Source organism: Schistocerca piceifrons, chromosome 9, assembly GCF_021461385.2.
Source record: "Schistocerca piceifrons isolate TAMUIC-IGC-003096 chromosome 9, iqSchPice1.1, whole genome shotgun sequence".
Taxonomy (NCBI): Eukaryota; Metazoa; Arthropoda; class Insecta; order Orthoptera; family Acrididae; genus Schistocerca; species Schistocerca piceifrons.
In genome coordinates this window covers 100,624,083-100,644,256 of record NC_060146.1, presented here as the reverse complement: position 1 = coordinate 100,644,256, position 20,174 = coordinate 100,624,083, and the positions used below count along the sequence as shown (strand labels likewise).

General features: G+C 41.4%; 1 protein-coding gene across 1 annotated transcript in view; it reads right to left on the bottom strand.

Moving 5' to 3' along the window:
- Positions 1–20,174, bottom strand: part of LOC124717121 (serine/threonine-protein phosphatase 6 regulatory ankyrin repeat subunit A-like) — a 121,294-nt gene that overhangs the window by 79,053 nt on the left and 22,067 nt on the right. Inside the window, exon 2 of the mRNA XM_047243853.1 lies at positions 3,553–4,137. The gene's annotated coding sequence lies outside the window, so the exon portion shown is untranslated. The remainder of the gene's footprint in view (positions 1–3,552; positions 4,138–20,174) is intronic.

The window sequence follows — 20,174 nt, the reverse complement described above, 5'->3', positions numbered from 1 at the left end:
TGGTAAGTCACATCATCTTTGTTTGTTGGGGGTTTACAATTACATATGGGGTGAGTCTGGTGGTCAGTAGAAGTACTCAATTAGATGTTTATGCCCATCACTGATACTTAGTTTTGCCCAAACTATCCCGCACACTGCTTCAATTTCTATATCGAAAGATTTGAGTTTATTGTGCCATGTAACAAATCCACCACCTGCATTTCCCGTTAGCCTAACCTTTTGATACACACTCTGATTTAGCCCAAAAATCTCACTGCTGTCCATTCTGGGTTCCTGCCAGCTTTTGGTGCTCGAAAACAGCAAAAATGTATCACAGATGACGACAATACATACTGTCATTAAAAGAAAATCTACATTTCCTATTAGCTCACCCTTGCTACTCATACTTAACATTACCCAAAAAACCTCATTGCTGTAAGTTTTGGTTTCCTGGCAGCTTTCTGTGCCTCTCATCATGTGAGAACCACTGCTTCAAGTGTACAATTTGCTCTGGGAGTTTACTGTGAATATCTTAGTTGTTGATCACTATGATCTTAATAACCTTATCTGTGGAGGGCATTTTATTTGGGTCTTACACTTATACAGTCATGAAGATAGAAGTATCTGGATTCATTGTAACAACGGTGTATGATGTGAAAGAAATTTTAGTGATGATGTGGAACTTCTTGAAAAATCAGGCCTGACAGAAGAAAATTCTGTACAGAAAAAATAAATTTGAATCTTAGAAAGATAGATATTATCAGTGTGGAACCTGGTTTGGTGAACTTAGAACATTGGTAGTTTAGCAATTCGGCTGCCACATGGATGAATTATGGGTTTTAAGATACCAAATTACTACCGCCATTGGAGTCTTCAACTGGGTATGCCAGAAACATGAGAGAAAACCTTTTGATTTTATGCCATAGGCGCAGCCAGGTAAAAGGTAAAAGATAAAAGGCAAAAGAACGGACCCACAAAATTACAGACCAATATCCTTAACACCGTAGAATCCTTGAACAAAGTCCCAGTTCGTATATAATAAATTTTCTTGAGAGAGAGAAACTTATGTCCACGGTTTTAGAACCCATTGCTCATGAGACACCCAGCTTGCCCTGTTCTCATATGATATAACATGAACTATGGATGAAATATAACAAGCAGATGCCATACTTTTAGATTCCCAGTAAGTGTTTGACATCGTGCCCCACCACAGGATTTTAAACAAGGTACGAGCATATGGAACAGGTTTACAGATATGAGAGTGGCTTGAATACTTCTTAAGTTACAGAACTAGCAAGTATTTAGAGAGAATGCTATTGTCAGGAGTGCCTCAGGGAAGTGTGATAAGATTGCTGTTATTCTCTGAACACATAAATGATTTGGCAGACGGGGTGGGCAGCAATCTGTGGTTGTTTGCTGATGATTCTGTTGTGTGTACAGAAAGGTGATTTTCTAGTTGGTGTAATGAATGTCAGCTAGCTCCAATTGTAAAAAAAATGTAAGTTAATGGGGAGGAGGAGGAAAACCAAACCCATAATGTTTGGATACAGCATTAGAAGTGTCCTGCCTGACACAGTCACGCCGTTGAATTTTCAAGGACGTAATGTTGCAAAGCGATATGAAATGGAATGAACATGTGAGGACTGGGGTACGGAAGGCAAACGGTCAACTCCAGTTTATTGGGAGAATTCTAGGAAAGTGTGGTTAATCTGTAAAGGAGACCACATACCAGCGCTAATGCAACCTGTTCTTGAGTACTGTTCAAGTGTTTACGATCAATATCAGGTCGGATTAAAGGAAGACATCAAAGCAATTTAGAGGTGGGCTGCCAGATTTGTTACTGGTAGGTTTGAACATAATACTGATAGGTTCGAACACCATGCAAGTGCTATGGACATTCTTCAGGAACTCAAATGGAATCCCTGGAGGGAAGGTGATGTTCTTTTTGAGGAACACTATTGAGAAAATTAAGAGAACTGTCATTCAAAGCTGACAGCAGAATGAATCTACTGCTGCCAACATATATTGTGCATAAGGACCACAAAAATATTATACGAGAAATTAGGGCTTGTACGGAGCATATATACAGTCGTTTTTTCCTCATTCTATTTGTGAGTAGGACAGGAATGGGAATGACCATTACTGGTGCCAGGTACCCTCTACCATATGCTGTGCAGTGGACTGCAGAGTATCAATGTAGATGCAGAAAAGAAAACTGGCATAGGTCAGGAATAAAATATAATAAGAATAAATTATTTACAGGCAAGGAATAAAGGTAAGAGGGTGGGTAGGTGTCAGCCCTGAGCAATTTGATGCTAGCATCGGCTTGCCATGTGACAGAAAGCACACCCCCCCCCCCCCCCCCCCCAACCAGACTCCCCCTCCCATTGTACCAGGTCAGCAGAATCCACCAGTCTACTATCTAATACAAGAGGCACTGTAACATTTCCAACAAGCAATTAAGTCCAATGGTAGTATTAACACTGAGTATGTATGTCAGGGCTCATAATAATCTTTTGCCCAGGCAAAGTTGAGGGTCCCCAGACTTAAAACTGTAGTAGAAGGAGACGCTCATGCCCTATCCGAGAGCCAGGTAGACTACACTGGTGGAGATGTCCGATAAATGTAAACAACTCACTCTGACAGGAAAATTTAAAATCCATCTTTCCACCTGGACACTATTAGGATTACAAGGAATGACAGGTCAGCTCCAACACTTTCCCTGTGTCAGTGAAGGTGGTACACTCCTACAGGATACGAGAGCACGTGATTGTCACAGGGCTCCCAAAACTAGGGTGGGGAAACTTGTTGCAGCTTGTACCTGCGGTTTAGATTGGTGTGACATATGGAATTGGCAGAGAATCACAGTGAGACAGATGAGGAATGGACTACCACACTTAAGATTCTGTCTGTGTGTGTGTGTGTGTGTGTGTGTGTGTGTGTGTGTGTGTGTGTACAGGCTGCCCTCAAAGTTGTATTGAGGAAGGAAGAGGAATGATTTGGCCCTTTCCTATTCAAGAGGACCTTCCTGTCGTTTGTCTTGAGTGATTTAGGGGCAACTGTGGAAAATGTCAGTCTGTAGGGTAGGATGGAGTGATGAACACCATTCCAGTACCTTATACGCCACTGTGCTTGCGCTTCATTATACAAATGCATATCCATAAAGGAAGATTGGAGCGTGAGCAAATACCAAGGAAGGTAAATTTGTCACAGGCTTATTACAGTCACATCAAAGTAGTTAAAAGGCTAAAAAAACTGTATGTGGCAGGCAAAGAATTATGTTCACCATCTTGCAAAAATGTGTGGAAAGTTGTGACATTTCACCTTTCTTTTTAAACATATAAATTCAACTCTAGCATACTAAGTGTACTTCCAGCACACAGACCAAGGTAAAACATTCTGACAAGTAACAGTTTGATAGGAGAGATGTTGCAACCATTTTTCCATATTCAATGGAAAAATTTTAAGCTCGTTCAATAAAGAGTGTACCCGTCACTAGACATTTTATAGTGGGTTACAGAGTGTAGATGTAGATGACATTTACGAAGGTGCGGTTTATGGTAGGTTACAAACCTGGGTTTTGATGGTTTTGCTGCAACCAAACGAGTGACCTCCACAAACTCTTCAGGGTGCTTTCTCACTGCTTCTGCCCACCCCTCAGTGCCCATCACCTTGGTAAAGTTGGCCTGCATGTAGATGCCACACACTTCCTTTAACCGACAGCAAGAGTGCCGCAACGCGATTGAGGCACTTGACGTGACATTTTCCACAGACAGATCTTGGATCAGTTGCAATTCGCACTGTGCCTTCAAGTCAGGCAAGCAATATTTGTCTGCGGCCATCAAGAGCTGTGGTGCCATACTGCAGAGTTGCGGAGTGCTGTCCTGGTACATGAACAGCAGCAGCTGCTGCAGCACCTCCGGGTCGACATCTGTGATGACTATGCGACCGCTGTTGGCCTCCAACATGTCGTGAGCCAGCATTGCACTGAACACTGGGCTTTTGGCCACCAAGACGGATCTGTGTACAGCCAGCTGCATCTCTCCCGCCACCAGTGTTATGAGTGCTGCATCTCTGGCATCCAGGAGAGCAACCAAGTCACATGCCGGGGTTTTCGAACTCTCGTCTGTTGTTGACATGATGGCTGAACCTGAAACACTGCGGTTAGAAGGACTGAACTGTTATTTACGTTCAGAAAATAGAAGCTCACAAAAAACAAGTTCATGTGAGGGAGTAAGTGAGACTGGGTAACAGATCTTCACTGCTGTTTTAATTTGTGTGTCCAGGGGCAATAAAAGAGTTTTAATTTGTGTGTCCAGGGGCAATAAAAGAAGTATAAGCAATTTCAGAATGAGACACAAAATGGATGAGATACAAACACATGAAGGCACGTATCTGTGGTGACATGAATAAATATAAAGTCCTGGCCTTGCAGCTGGGTTGAGAGGTCAAAATCCTATGAGCTTTTGATTTAGTTCTCCTTAAACAAGTGATAGCTGATAGATGTTATAACTTAATAGTCTTAAGAGTTTATATAGGAGTATACAATAGTCTTTAATGTGTTAATTGATATGTTGTATTGAGTATGATGTTATCATTTGGCTACGATCTCCGCCCTGTTAAAATGATAATTTCATTTCCAAGAAGATGATAATTCACTCTTATAACTGTTTACTATGAAATATAGAAAATTGTACAATAGAAATGTTCTGGAAACACACTACATAAAAATGAAATCAATTCTTATAGGTGTAAACAGAGCTGTAGTTAAGAACGTTTAACATGATTTACAATGTAACTAGTTGTATCAAAAAATGTATCCTAAGCAAAGAACCATGCATAAACATTAGGAATCAAAATAATTACGAAATATACCAGAAATTTACATATTCCAAAAGTAACTGTTTAAAGTTAATACTGTATGAAGTTTTGTATAAAAAATTTTATAAGAATACATATAGTGTAAAAGATTTACTTAACTACTGTAAAACTTACTGTCACATTTGAGTTTTTGTGAATATATAATTTTTCATTACAGTTTTACAAAAGTGTGAATTCTAATAACATATTTATTGAATGAACAACAAGTTTACTATTACCAGTCACTTTATATTGATTGCCATAATGTGTTTCAAAGGTTTAAATGTATAACCTCAGCCAGATTTGTGAGGGTTATTATAGTCTTAGGATGTAAGTGTTTTGTTACAACTTTTGAGTAACCTGTTGCACCGTCTCCAGTGGTCATAGGCTCCTTTCTCTGTTGTGGCACATTATTCACATGTTATCACACTTTTTAAATACTATTATATGTATATGATGTGTCATATATGTAATGTGTTCCCTAACAAATTCCCCTATTGATGGATATTTAAACCTTCAAAACATTTTCTGGAAATAAACAAACTGTGACAATAACAGTAAACTTGTTGGTTCATCCAAAATCAATAACAGTCACAATAAAGTCTTATCAACAATATTTGTGTTTAAAAATGTATTTGACATAATGAGTTATTACACTCTTACATTAGGGCCTGTGCAGGGCCATGCACGCTAGTAGTTAAAGTATGGAGCAATCAGAATCTATTTTAAACAAAAAATATATTATTGGTGGGATAGCACAGTTTGGGTGGAGGAGAGAAGACTAGACTGCCAACGGACACAGCATCAAAAGGTTTAGGGGCAGGGAGGTGGGGAGTGAAACAGGAAAAGAACAGGAAAGACGGCTGGGTGCGTTGGCAGAGGGTGTCACACAAAAAAGGTGAGGGGGACAAGAATAGGGAGGAGGTGATGGGACAGAGGAGACGGAAATTGTCAAGTGGAGGGTGTGCCAACAGTAAGTTAGCATAAGTTGAGGCCAGTATGGTTTCCAGAGCAGAGAATGTGTTGTAAGGATAACTACCATCTACACAGTTAAGAGAAGCTGGATGTGAAGGAAAGTATCCACATGACTCAGGTAGTGAAGCAGCCATTGAAATCAAGTGTGTTACGTTCAGCTGCACGTTGGGCCACAGGATGGTCTACTTCGCTCTTGGCTGCGGTTTTGCAGTGGCTGTTCATACTGTCCTGGTTGGTAATCATACCAATATGAAAAGCTGTGCAATGGTTGCAGCAGAGCTGGTAAATGACATGGCTACTTTCACAGGTGGTCCTGCCTCTGATGGGGAAGGATAAGCCTGTGACAAGACTGGAATAGGAAGTGCTGGGTGGGTGGCTTGGGCAGGACTTGCACCTGTCTCTTCCAGAGAGATGTGATCCCTTTGTTGTGCCTGTCTGAAACCCAACGTGTCACCTTTACAGTAAATAGCAATCTATCTTTTCCTTATATTTTTGATATTCCAACCTGGAGTTTCCATTGTTTAAATAAATTATTGGTATGAGTATGTTTTTAAAGATTAGTGTACTACAAGAATTTGTGAGCTAAAAGTAAGTGTTTCATTCCATAGCTTTGAAAATATGATCCAGTCCTCTCACTAAAAACAAACATTGAGCCAATTCCATTAGGAAATTGATTTTTCCTTAATAACTCAATATATTTCTCTTATCTTAACATTAAATTTAGTTAATCTGCAGCACTGTTGCAGGTAGATATGTGATTGAGGACAGCATGAATTCTATTAGTGTGTTTTTGACCACCTCACCGCATTCTAGCTGTGATGTCCTTGGTTAAGTCTATAACCAAAGGTGTGTGTGCTCCAACCATCCAATGACTGGATCTAATGCTGTGCTAAGTTACAGGCTGTCGTTTTTATTGAAGAGCATTTCTGAGATTTTAATGCCAATTGCTTCTTTTACAAGGGTAAGTCAATAACTAACTGCACTTTCATTCTAATCATCTTTAGGTTGTTTTTATGGCTTAGTGTGTTTGACAGCTGCTAGTGGCACCATTCTCCTTCATCTATTTTACTTATTTTCTGCAACACAATCACACAGACGTTTCACAATGCCATAACTGGTTTTGACCAGCCAGTAGTTATTTTCAGACTAAATGCCAATGCTCCAAGGGATTTCTGTTATTTCAACAATATTGTCAACAGTATTCATGACAATGCACCAGAAACCCTCTTGCAGCATTTGTCTTTAGCCTTTAAATTAACACTGGCTGATTGAAACCAGTTACTACATTATGAAGTGCTCAGGTAATTTGTTTCACAGAAATTTTATTAAAAAGTATGATTGCATGTCAACCACTTTATCTCCAAGACAAAACAGTTTGTAATTTTTCCAAACTCCTCTCTTCGCTTGTAGTGGCTTTCAGCACTATCACATTAGTTTGGTCTGTACTTCTGCAATGTAGAGCCACAAAGCAGTGTCACTCTCCGTTTGGACCAGTAACATGTAGCATTCTCTCATCTGGATTTTGTGGTCTCAAGATGTAGCACGACATTTAATCCACAGGAAACTCACAATACAGTTGCGAAGCTCTATGATCAATAAGTATTTAATAGTGTGCAAAACAAGTCAAAAGCATCCAAACAAGAATGAACAACTAGAGAAGATCAAGACATCCAGTCTCACCCACTACCGATGCCAACATTAAGCAAGTCTACGAGCCGATTTTGGATAACTGATGAGCGACTGTTGGTAAAGTGGCAAACCAAGTGCACGACTGTCATGGTTCTGTGTATGATATCTAGAATAGGCTGAAAACAATTAAATGAAGAGCACATGCACAACATGTGAGAATCTGTCAGCAGCTACCAGTCCATAATGTTACTGGGGGCATTTGAATAATTACTGGAGAAGCAACATGAAGTATTAACTTTGAACCAAAGAGCATGCAATGGAAATACCCCATACCTCCAGTGAAAAATTCAAAAATCAACCTTCCGCAGGAAAAGTGATGCTCTCGATTTTTTTGGGACAGAAAGGGCCAATTTTGGAACATAACCAGGACAAGGAGTCTACAGCATACAGGTAATATTAAAGTGGCAAGTTTCCCAATGAGTTCAAATCTGAAAATCAAAACAAGTGCCGGTGACTATTATCAAACCAATTTATTTGTTCATTATGAAAAGGATGTGTTCAGCAACAGGGTGGTCCACTTTTTTCTTGGCCACAGTGTCGATGGCCACTCATGCGGACAGACAGCTTGTCGGTTGTCATGCCCACATAAAATGCAGAACAGTGGTTGTTGCCTAGCTGGTTTCACACATAGCGCTGCCTTTGATGGGATAGGTGGAGAGGGTGATGGAACAGGTATTGCTTCCAGGTCTATTACAGGTATTGAGCCATGAGGCAAGGGGCTGGGAGCAAGGGTTGTGTAGGGATGGATGAAGATATTGTGTAGGTTCAGTGGGCGGCAGAATACCACTGTAGGAGGGGTGGGAAGGATAGTGGGTAGGACATTCCTCATTTCAGGGCACAACAAGAAGCAGTCTAAACTCTGGCAAATGAGATTCAGTTGCTCCAGTCCTGGATGATACTGAATCACGAGGGCAATACTCCTCTGTGGCCAAACATTCGGACTTAGTTTCTGTACAACGTCGGGAAGGTATTTACAGTACTTGAAGGCCATAGTGAGACCCTCAGTATATTTTGAGAGGGTTTACTCATCACTACAGATGTGATGTCCACGGGTGGCTAGGCTGTATGGAAGGGACTTCTTAGTATGGAATGGGTGGCAGCTATCAAAGTGGAAGTAGTGTCGGTGGTTGGTAGGTTTGATGCTGACGAAGGTACTAACGTAAACATATCTGAGGTGCACGTCAACATCGAGGAAGGTGGCTTGTTAGGTTGAGCAGGACCAGGTGAAGCAAATGGGGGAGAACATGCTGAGGTCGTGGAGCAATGTGGATAGGGTGTTCTCACTCTCAATCTAGATCATGAAGATGTCATCAATGAACCTGAACCAGGTGAGGGGTTTGGGACTGTGGGTGTTTAGGAAGGATACCTCTAAATGGCTCATGAGTAAGTTGGCATAGGATGGTGCCATGCGGGTGCCAATAACTGGACCCTGGATTTGCTTCTAGGTAAGACCTTTAAAGGAGAAGTAATTGTGGTTGAGGAAATAGTTACAAACTAACCTCACATCCGCAGAAAGAACAGCAATCACACCACCTAAAAACCAATCCCAAACTTATAATCCTACTGCTAACAAAGGCTCCACCACTGTTGCTTTGAACCGCAAGGATTATCTGGCAGAAGGACTACACCAGCTGTCAGACTCATCCGCCTACAAACCCTGCTACACAGACCCATTCCAGAAATCCAGCATGATCTCCAGTCTCTCCTCAAATCCTTAGACACACACCTACCACTCCCTGCCTTCTACATGCTTCCTGAAGTCCATAAATCCAACCACCCAGGATGCCCCATTGTAGTCTGTTGCTGTGACCCTACTGAGAACCTCTGCTATCACAGACCAACACCTTCATCCTATTACCTGCATACAAGATACCAACCATTTCCACTACCGACTCTCCCTAGTTCCAGTTTGTTTATGACATGGTGGCATGCTCATCACTATGGATGATGCCTCCCTTTACACCAGCATCTTTAATGCCTATGCCCTTACTACTATTCAGCACTACCTGTCCCAACACCTGACAGATTACAAACCTACAACCTTCTTCCTAGTTGTGTTGACAAACTATATCCTCATCCATAAATACTTCTCCCTTGGAGGCATTACCTACAAACAGGGTACGGCTATGGGCACCCACACAACACCAACCTATGCTAACCTATTCATGGGCCATCTAGAGGAATCCTTCCTAAACACCCACAATCTAAAACCCTTCACCTGGTTGAGATTCACTGATAACATCTTTGTCATCTGGATCGAGGGTGAGGACCCCTATCCACATTCTTCCAGAACCTCAAACCTTTTCTCCCCATTTACTTCACCTGGTCCTACTCAACACCACAAGTCACCTTCCTCAGTGTTGACCTTCACCTCAAAGATGGCTACTTTGGTACCTCTGTCCATACTGTACCTACCAACCACCTACAATACCTCCACTTTGATAGCTGTCACCTATTCCATACTTAAAAGTCTCTTCCATACAGCCTAGCCACCTGTGGCCGTCAAACCTGTAATGAAAAGTAGACCATATCGAAATATACCAAGACCCTCACTAACGCCTTCACGGACTGTACATACCCTCCCAACCACAAAAACAAAGTCCCATTGTCCAGCCACATAGTGCTTTTCCTCTTACACATATGGAAAAATACCTGATTTAAGGGATTAATTTATTGTTTAAGGGGGCCTGTATGGTGTTGATGCATGCCTTCAGAACAGACTGGAACCTCATCTATACCTGCTGACTTCTTATTTTTTGATTTCTACATTGTTTTTGTAACTTCAAGCTCTGTTGTGAGAAACAACACATGTTTTATGAAGATGTTGCAACTTCTCTGGAATACCAGAGAAATAGTCACTTTACAAAATTTGTCAATTCATGAGGATTTTCTGTCCTCCACCCCACTTTTAATTTGTATGTTACTTTATCTGTGTCTGCCATTCCCAGTTTCATGTTTTATGACATCCTTTAGTAAATTTCTTTTATTTTCTGCATTATATATTACTTTGTTATTGAATGTAACAATAACAGAGAAGGAAAGTTGCTACTCACCATATAGCGGAGATGCTGAGTCGTGATAGGCACAATAAAAAGATTCACACAATTAAAGCTTTTGGCCATTGAGGCCTTTGTCAGCAGTACACACACACACACACACACACACACACACACACACACACACACACACACACACACACACACACCTGCAGTCTCAGAGAGCTGAGACCACACACTTTGTTATTGAATGTTTTTTTCTCTGCATAAAGCAGTTCTCCCTTGTATATTTTTTTACCCGTATAGGAATCTAGAAACTGTGGACTGGTGCAGTGCTTTTGTAAAGAACTGCAAAATTTAAGTGTTTGTGAAGACTTTCAAATACATGCAATTATCTGTCTACTGTCCTTAGCTACTGCTACTGAAGAGGCTACTTTTCGAAATATTTGCTCAAAAATTAATTTAAACAATTTACAGGATCTGGAGAAATTAGCATCTACATTGCTTTCCACATATACTTCATCCCAGGTTTGCTCTGCCAATACCACAGAAGAAATACATATTTTATGTTCTGAGAAGATCCTTTTGTAGGCCTGTAGTGTTGCAGATTTTACCATGCCTGCCTTTACCTATATGATCTGACAATGTTCACAGAGGGCCAGATTTTTTCACAAATACTAGTACTTCACAATTTTCCCTGCCTATATCTGCAAGTATATTGTCAGACTGATGCTGAACGTTTTGGTACCCTATACTCTGATTAAAATTACTTTGCAATCGACACATTACAGTGGCGAGTGCAAGTGTTGCCAGCGTGTGGCCAGCTACACTTCACAAGTCACTGCACACATCCCACAAAACAGGCAACACAGTAGAGCATGGCACTTGAGAAAGAACTACAATTGTTTTGCGGCTTGCCCCTATCACTTGCCTCGCTGAAACATCAAACACAAAGTAATTTTCATTGGAGTATAGTAACAGATTTTAGCTTTGTGCCACACCAAAGTATTCTAAACATTTAAAATGTTTATAAATTGTTATTAATTTCACTCTCAACACCTCTGTTACAATTAACATATCAGTATGTTAGTTTTGGGAGACGAAACTCTTACCAGGACTTCAGTTTGTTGCAGAAGCTATCCACATTACTAATAGGTGAGTGGTACATGTGCCGAATGATTAGCTTCTTATGGATGTCTAGCTTTGTTAGTTCAGCAGTCACCAATTCAAAATGTATATATTGTGAGCAGATGTTCTTCAGATTTAAAATGTGTGCCACTACTGATATAAGTACTTGATTCCCAGCAATTTAACCCCTTATTTGGCAATGTTACTCTCAAACAACATCAAGGTTGCACACTGTTTTCTGCAACATGTTTCCTGTTTCGTCCCTAGATGGATAATGGTGATTGCAAGCAATGTTTAAGCTCCCATATACAGAGGTAGTCTGTTGTCTCTGGTGAAGAGTTTCTGAGTAGTGTGTCTCTTCAGCTGATATTATGCAAGTTTGTGTGAACATCAGTTTTTTTTCAATTTTCTGGAGCTGTTTTATATTGTGCAACAAAACTGAGTATAGATTGAAAGAGGAAGTCTTGAAGGTGTGTTGTTATAAAAGTATTTAAGTGTATTTTTGCCTGAGTGAATGTAAGTGGACTTACCTTTTGTGGGAAGAGAAAGCCTTGCTTTGAGTACTGGATAGACAACAAGACCAGAAGAAGAGAACAGCATCCCCTGTGCCAATCAATGACTGATATATGATATGACTGTTCTGGTCACTGGTCAGAGCATGGGTCAAAAGGGGAGATGTAGGCTTTGCCCTCATGGATAATCAAATATAACATGTAGAATTGTTCTATGCTTTGAACCAAAATGGAATTATTTTAAGATATTTCACCTGCAATAGTGCACAATGCAACCTTTTTTTAGTCGCAGGAACAACATTGTACTACTATTATTGTAGCACCTATGCACCTTTTGTGGGCAGTGATACTTAGAAAAGTAACATACTGTATTTTGAATCTCTGTATTCCATTTCTGTGCAACCAAAAGAAATGGTTATGGTAGTTCTACAGTAGCATTCATATGATAATAGGTCTATATGCTGTATTTCAGTGTGTCTACTCTAGTGCTCTGTAAAGCATACCAAGAATTGTCTCAACTGGTTGACATGCTTCTAAGGGAGGGCAGCCTGTTGACATGATATATATCCTAAAAGAGGCCTAGTTCTCTTATCGATGACAACATGTATCTGACCGTGTGTGGTACACACCTACCTACTACACAGTCACAAACTCCACCCACCTCCCCTAGGCTGAGCTGCAGACCATGCCTAATGTAGCCCCATCTCCCTAATGTCTCCACTGGTACCAGTATGACATGCATCTGGTCAGCAGTCATCAGAACCATCTCCAGCTCCGAACTGGGTTGCTATACAGCACTGCCAAACAAGAAGCAGACTGTGCAACCAGAACCGTTCATCTGTTCTCACATTGTGCTACAAGTTAAGCAAGTCATCATCCTCAAGTCACCAACTTTGTTTTATGCCCCGTCTCCATCCAAGCTGTTTCCTGCTCCACCCACTATCACAAACAGATATATTTCATGAAACTCTTACACAAAGGCCGTAAACTCTCAATCACTCGATTTAGCCCAGCACTTGACTTCAAAATGTTGGTAACTTTATACTCTTCCCCTAAAATCTGCTGCAATTGAGGGCCTACAGTTCTGCCAGACTGCTTCAAGCCTTCTTCAGTTTTAATGTTTATGAAAAAAATTTGGTTTTGCTTAATTCACACCTACTCCTGCTCATGACATTTACTGAATGATAGGCAAGGGATGTAATGGCAATGTAGTAAGATTTGTGTAATGCAGAAACATGCGAACAATTGGCCACAGAGATTTCTTCACAAATTGTTTTTATAGTTTGCAAAATGGAAAATAGTATCAGGGGGAAAAACAATATTTAATTAGCTCATTATTATATTTAAAGTTCAAAAACTTACAAAACACATCTGTGACATAATTACAGCTAATTTGAGTGTTTGCCACAAAAATGTAGGTCTTTCACATATTTAATTTCTCGTTAACCCATTACCACAAAAAAAGTAGCTCGGAAAAGATAAGACTTCAGAAAAGAGAACAATGATGACAACTTCGCCAAGCAACAACAGATTTAAAAGACTGAGAAGATTTTTAAAAGTGTAAAGGGCAGGAGCCAGGCCCAAGGATCACGGGCAGCCACAGGCCACCTTGGGTCACAGCAGGAGACGGGGCACCCCTCAGATCATTTAAGTGGCTGATGAGGCTAATGCACCTTATGTCACAGACAGAAGAAAAACCACATCCGCAGGTGAAATATTAAAGTTTTAAATTGGCCACTTCGGCGTAGTGTGTGTACCTGTCAGCAGATTTTAAGATTTCGCTGGAAGGTAGCCAGATGGGGGCAGTCAGGTAGGATGTGGGCCACCTTGAGATGGGCACCACAGTGACAGTGGGGTGGATCCTCATATCAGAGGATGAGGCCATAGGTCAGCTGAGTATGGCTAATGCAAAACCAACAGAGAACAGAAAAGGAAGACTGCCACATGATATCAGTTATAGTTCACAGTTTGTTCAGAGAAACCAGGGCACACCAATCTGCATTCCTAACCTCCACCAATTGTTGACATAGAATTGACCGAAGGTGAAGTTCCGGCAGCATCATCTTCAAAGTCAGCATCCTGGCAACCATCTTGGCAACCAGTTAGCACATTTGTTCCTTGGGATCCCAACATGACCAAGGGTCCATACAAAGACAACCAATGGATCCTGGATAGTCACAACCAATGGGTGGCGAAGGTAGCACTCGTTGACACCCTGACAACTATTTGAGGAGTCACTGCCAATTATGAATGACTCAACAGTGCAAAAATGAAGGTGGCTGCAGGCTCAAGCAATTGCCACCAATTCTGGTGGGAGAGCAGTTCACTGCATCTTGCATGTATGTAGGCAAAACTGGCTCATCTGTAGACCATAGAGCTGTCAGTGTATGGAAATGCATCAAGGATGTCCACGAACAGGTGGTCAAAAACCATGGTGTCTATTGAGTCTTTTGGTCCAAAGGAGAAGTCGATGCAGATTCGAGGATGGTGTACACACTGATGTTCCTCCGGAAAGTAGTCCATCATCCTATGTCACCTCCATATCTATCATACCAGATTAACCCACAGCTTTATTGTATGTAATGAGACATCTCGACATTGTGGCTGTGGCACCATGCAGACAACAGCTCACATTCTGATAAAATGATCCCTCCTCCTTGCTCTCCATGCCAGACATAATCTTCCTGGGTACTTGCTTCTAATGTTAGTGGATGATGTGTGGACAGCTGAAATGGTTCTTCTTTTTCTTGAAGAAAGTGTTTTTTATTTGGTTAGCTCTTTATTCTACTGTACTATTTTTTTCTTTGTCTGTGCACACGCTGTTCAATGGTGGAAGGCATCTTCATACAACAACCCAATGGAAGCAAGACATTATTGATTCCTCATCCTCGATGCTAGCGAATGATAGTTGAACATATTTTTATAATTCCTTCAAGAGAGTCAGTTCTTCTCCCATCTTTAACATTTTGGCTCTAACAGATCTCCTCCCAGAGGGCTCACATCTCTTTTGTGACTATATGCGTGGCCACTGCAGGGGCCCAGCCTTGCAATGCTGAAAGTATTATCTTTTTACTAAACTTTCTTGCTCTCTACCTTCCTGTAGGATGGTCTTCTTGGTGCAGACTGTGCTTTGATCTGGCTCACTTTTTGCAATTCTTGTTTTCTTGCCTTCTGGCAGTCTACAATTTTCCATTATTAATTATTTAGGCCCCTTGTTGTGTTTGACTTGCTACTTCTTTCCTAAATTTTACAGAAGTGCAGATCTTGTAGGGAAGGTTGTCCAGCATAGCACATATTTAACCTTTGTGCCTTTCTCTCTTTACACCCTTTTTTCTTGCACTGGTTCTAAGCATAAAACACAGCGCAGTATTCAGTCCATTGGGGCGTGGGAGGAGGAGGGGGGGGGGGGGAGTTGTGAAGTACCTGTACAGTGGTATCTCCATGCCCACGCAGGAATCACACTGTCCATGTCCGAGGTGAAAACACCTTTTGCAATTCAAAGAATACATGCCCATCATGGCTGGGGCACAGGGCTTTATGCAGTAGCGTACTGGCCAGGTAAAGTCGTCATTCTCCGTTGATATGTTGAGGACAAGTTTGGAGAGTGGTAGCTTCAAAAATGGAAAGTGGCCCTGTTCTGCTTAAAACAGCCTCCCTCACTCCATCATTATAGGCTGCTCACCTGCAAGAAGCTGGCTGACATTCCTGTCACTATAACCCCCCCCCCCCCCTCCCCAAATGTCTGAACATGGTACAGGGTGTCAGTTTTCACAGATACCTACTTTTAGAGACTGATGAGGAGTTGTGTGCTAATTTGGAGTGCCAAGGTGTGCATTTTCTCCATCATGTCCAGCTGGGACCAAAAGACAACAGAGTGGATATTGGAGCCTTGACCTTGGCCTTTGAAGGTGATCTGCTGTCTGAAAATGTATAGGTGATGTGTTCACTGAGATGTCAAGCCATATATTCCTCCTCCCATGCGGTGCTATGAATGTATGTGATTTAGACACCTGTCTTTGTGTTGCAATGCCAGCCCCATTTGTAGGGACTGTGGCTGACAGTTGTACACAAATACTCTTTGAGCCCCTCCTTCCATCTGTTTCAGTTGTAGGGAGCACTATTCCCCCTGTTCAGTACACTGCACTGTTTTTGAACGTCAGGAAGAAATATGATCACCTATCTCCTATGCATATGACAATGACATTTGCTACTACTATGACATCCTGTAGTGACTGGGCCATTGCCCTCCATGTTTTCCATTTCTAGCCCTCAGGGCCACCCAATTATGCCTAGTGGTTGGTGGTCTTCCTGTTACTGCTCCCCCACATCCCATTTGTGAGCATTGATTCCCTACCCACTGGGGACATCAGTCCCCAAACCCCAGCCGGAGAAGCACTGGTCTCCTCGGGCACCCCTTACCAGGAAGGGTTCCATCGGAACACTCCCTTCCCAGGAGGAGTGTGGAGTTTATTGGAAGAAGCAATACCCCAACAGATGTTCCATCTCCAAGTGAGAAGAGGTCTTATCTGCAACCATAAATCCTTACCTGAGACCGTCAAACCTAATGTTAGGTGAGTAATCACTACTCTAGCCAAATAGTTGCTCCCTTCATCTCCAAGATACCAGCATGGTTTGGGACCCAGAGAAAGAAAACTGAGCAGACAGTATGCCTAAGCTCAGATAGAAAGTCATAAATAACAGACACCACAGGGAGACAAGAGTAAAAATGGTCATAATAATAACTAAGTGATAACTAAGGAGTAGTGCATGGGACTACATGGGGAGCACATTCTGAGGAAGGTAGGCAGGTAGAGTTACTAGCAGAGGGAATTGAGACATTCACTGAGTAACTACAGGTTAAAATAAGGCTGTGGGAGGTTGTTTCATAAAACATATCTATCAGTCTCATTGTAAAAACACTACTTCTTCCCAGCAATGACGGTTGTTCCTGACTGGCGGGAGGTGTAAAAGTGTATCTCTTCTTATCCACAGAGATGTACAGCCATTCGTGTCATTGATGTTAGCACCCTACTACCCTGAAAAACCTCGATGAACAGATGCTGAATGGTCATGGTGGTGACAAACTTTAGGACCTTTAAATAGATTGCTACTAATCTGTAGTCTGAGTAATAACTAAGGAGTAGTGCACAGGACTACATGGTGAGTACATTCTGAGAAAGGTAGGTAGAGTTACTAGCAGAGGGAATGGGAACACATTCCAAATGGAAAATCTATCCTGGGCAAGCCATCACAGGGTCAATAACCCCTGTACAAAAAAAAAAAAAAAAAAAAGAATTTGATAACTCTGATCTTCCCCATGAACCATGGACCTTGCCGTTGGTGGGGAGGCTTGCGGGCCTCAACGATACAGATAGCTGTACCATAGGTGCAACCACAACGGAGGGGTATCTGTTGAGAGGCCAAACGTGTGGTTCCTGAAGAGGGGCAGCAGCCTTTTCAGTAGTTGCAGGGGCAACAGTCTGGATGATTGACTGATCTGGCCCTGTAACACTAACCAAAATGGCCTTGCTGTTGTGGTACTGCGAACAGCTGAAAGCAAGGGGAAACTACAGCCGTAATTTTTCCTGAGGGAATGCAGCTTTACTGTATGATTAAATGATGATGGCGTCCTCTTGGGTAAAATATTCCGGAGGTAAAATAGTCCCCCATTCGGATCTCCGGGCAGCGACTACTCAAGAGGATGTCGTTATCAGGAGAAAGAAAACAGGCGTTCTACGGGTCGGAGCGTGGAATGTCAGATCCCTTAATCAGGCAGGTAGGTTAGAAAATTTAAAAAGGGAAATGGATAGGTTTAAGTTAGATATAGTGGGAATTAGTGAAGTTCGGTGGCAGTAGGAACAAGACTTTTGGTCAGGTGAATACAGGGTTATAAATACAAAATCAAATAGGGGTAATGCAGGAGTAGGTTTAATAATGAATAAAAAAAATAGGAGTGCAAGTAAGCTACTACAAACAGCATAGTGAACACATTATTGTGGCCAAGATAGACACGAAGCCCAAACCTACTACAGTAGTACAAGTTTATATGCCAACTAGCTCTGCAGGTGACGAAGAAATTGATGAAATGTATGATGAGATAAAAGAAATTATTCAGGTAGTGAAGGGGGACAAAAATTTAATAGTCATGGGTGACTGGAATTTGACAGTAGAAAAAGGAAGAGCAGGAAACGTAGTAGGTGAATATGGACTGGGGCTAAGAAATGAAAGAGGAAGCTGCCTGGTAGAATTTCGCACAGAGCATAACTTAACAATAGCTAACACTTGGTTCAAGAATCATGAAAGAAGGTTGTACACATGGAAGAACCCTGGAGATACTAAAAGGTTTCAGATAGATTATATAATGGTAAGACAGATTTAGGAACCACATTTTAAGTTGTAAGACATTTCCAGGGGCAGATGTGGACTGACCACAATCTATTGGTTATGAACTGTAGATTAAAACTGAAGAAACTGCAAAAAGGTGGGAATTTAAGGAGATGGGACCTGGATAAACTGAAACAACCAGAGGTTGTACATAGTTTCAGGGAAAGCATAAGGGAACAAGTGACAGGAATGGGGGAAAGAAATACAGTAGAAGAATAGGTAGCTTTGAGGAATGAAATAGTGAAGGCAGCAGAGGATCAAGTAGGTAAAAAGACGAGGGCTAGTAGAAATCCTTGGGTAACAGAAGAGATACTTAATTTAATTGATGAAAGGAGAAAATACAAAAATGCAGTAAGTGAAGCAGGCAAAAAGTAATACAAACGTCTCAAAAATGAGATTGACAGGAAGTGCAAAATGGCTAAGCAGGGATGGCTAGAGGACAAATGTAAGGATGTAGACGCTTATCTCACGAGGGGTAAGATAGATACTGCCTACAGGAAAATTAAAGAGACCTTTGGAGAGAAGAGAACGACTTGTATGAATATCAAGAGCTCAGATGGAAACCCAGTTCTAAGCAAAGAAGGGAAAGTAGAAAGATGGAAGGAGTATATGGAGGGTCTATACAGGGGCGATGTTCTCGAGGACAATATTATGGAAATGGAAGAGGATGTAGATGAAGATGAAATGGGAGATATGATACTGCATGAAGAGTTTGACAGAGCACTGAAAGACCTGAGTCGTAACAAGGCCCCGGGTGTAGATAACATTACAATAGAACTACTGACAGCCTTGGGAGAGCCAGTCCTAACAAAACTCTACCATCTCATGAGCAATATGTATGAGACAGGCAAAATTCCCTCAGACTTCAAGAAGAATATAATAATTCCAATCCCAAAGAAAGAAGGTGTTGACAGATGTGAAAATTACCGAACTATCAGTTTAATAAGTCACGGCTGCAAAATACTAACGCGAATTCTTTACAGACAAATGGAAAAACTGGTAGAACCCGACCTTGTGGATGATCAGTTTGGAACACGTGAGCAATACTGACCCTACGACTTATCTTGGAAGAAAGATTAAGGAAAGGTAAAACCTACGTTTCTAGCATTTGTAGACTTAGAGAAAGCTTTTGACAATGTTGACTGGAATACTCTCTTTCAAATTCTGAAGGTGGCAGGGCTACAATACAGGGAGCGAAAGGCTATTTACAATTTGTACAGAAACTAGATGGCAGTTATAAGAGTCAAGGGACATGAAAGGGAAGCAGTGGTTGGGAAGGGAGTGAGACAGGGTTGTAGCCTCTCCCCGATGCTATTCAATCTGTATATTGAGCAAGCAGTAAAGGAAAAAAAAATTTGGAGAAGGTATTAAAATCCATGGAGAAGAAATAAAAGCTTTGAGGTTCGCCGATGACATTGTAATTCTGTCAGAGACAGCAAAGGACTTGGAAGAGCAGTTGAACAGAATTGACAGTGTCTTGAAAGGAGGGTATAAGATGATCATCAACAAAAGCAGAAGGAGGATAATGGAATGTAGTCAAATTAAGTCGGGTGGTGCTGAGGGAATTAGATTAGGAAATGAGACACTTAAAGTAGTAAAGGAGTTTTGCTATTTGGGGAGCAAAATAACTGATGATGGTCGAAGTAGAGAC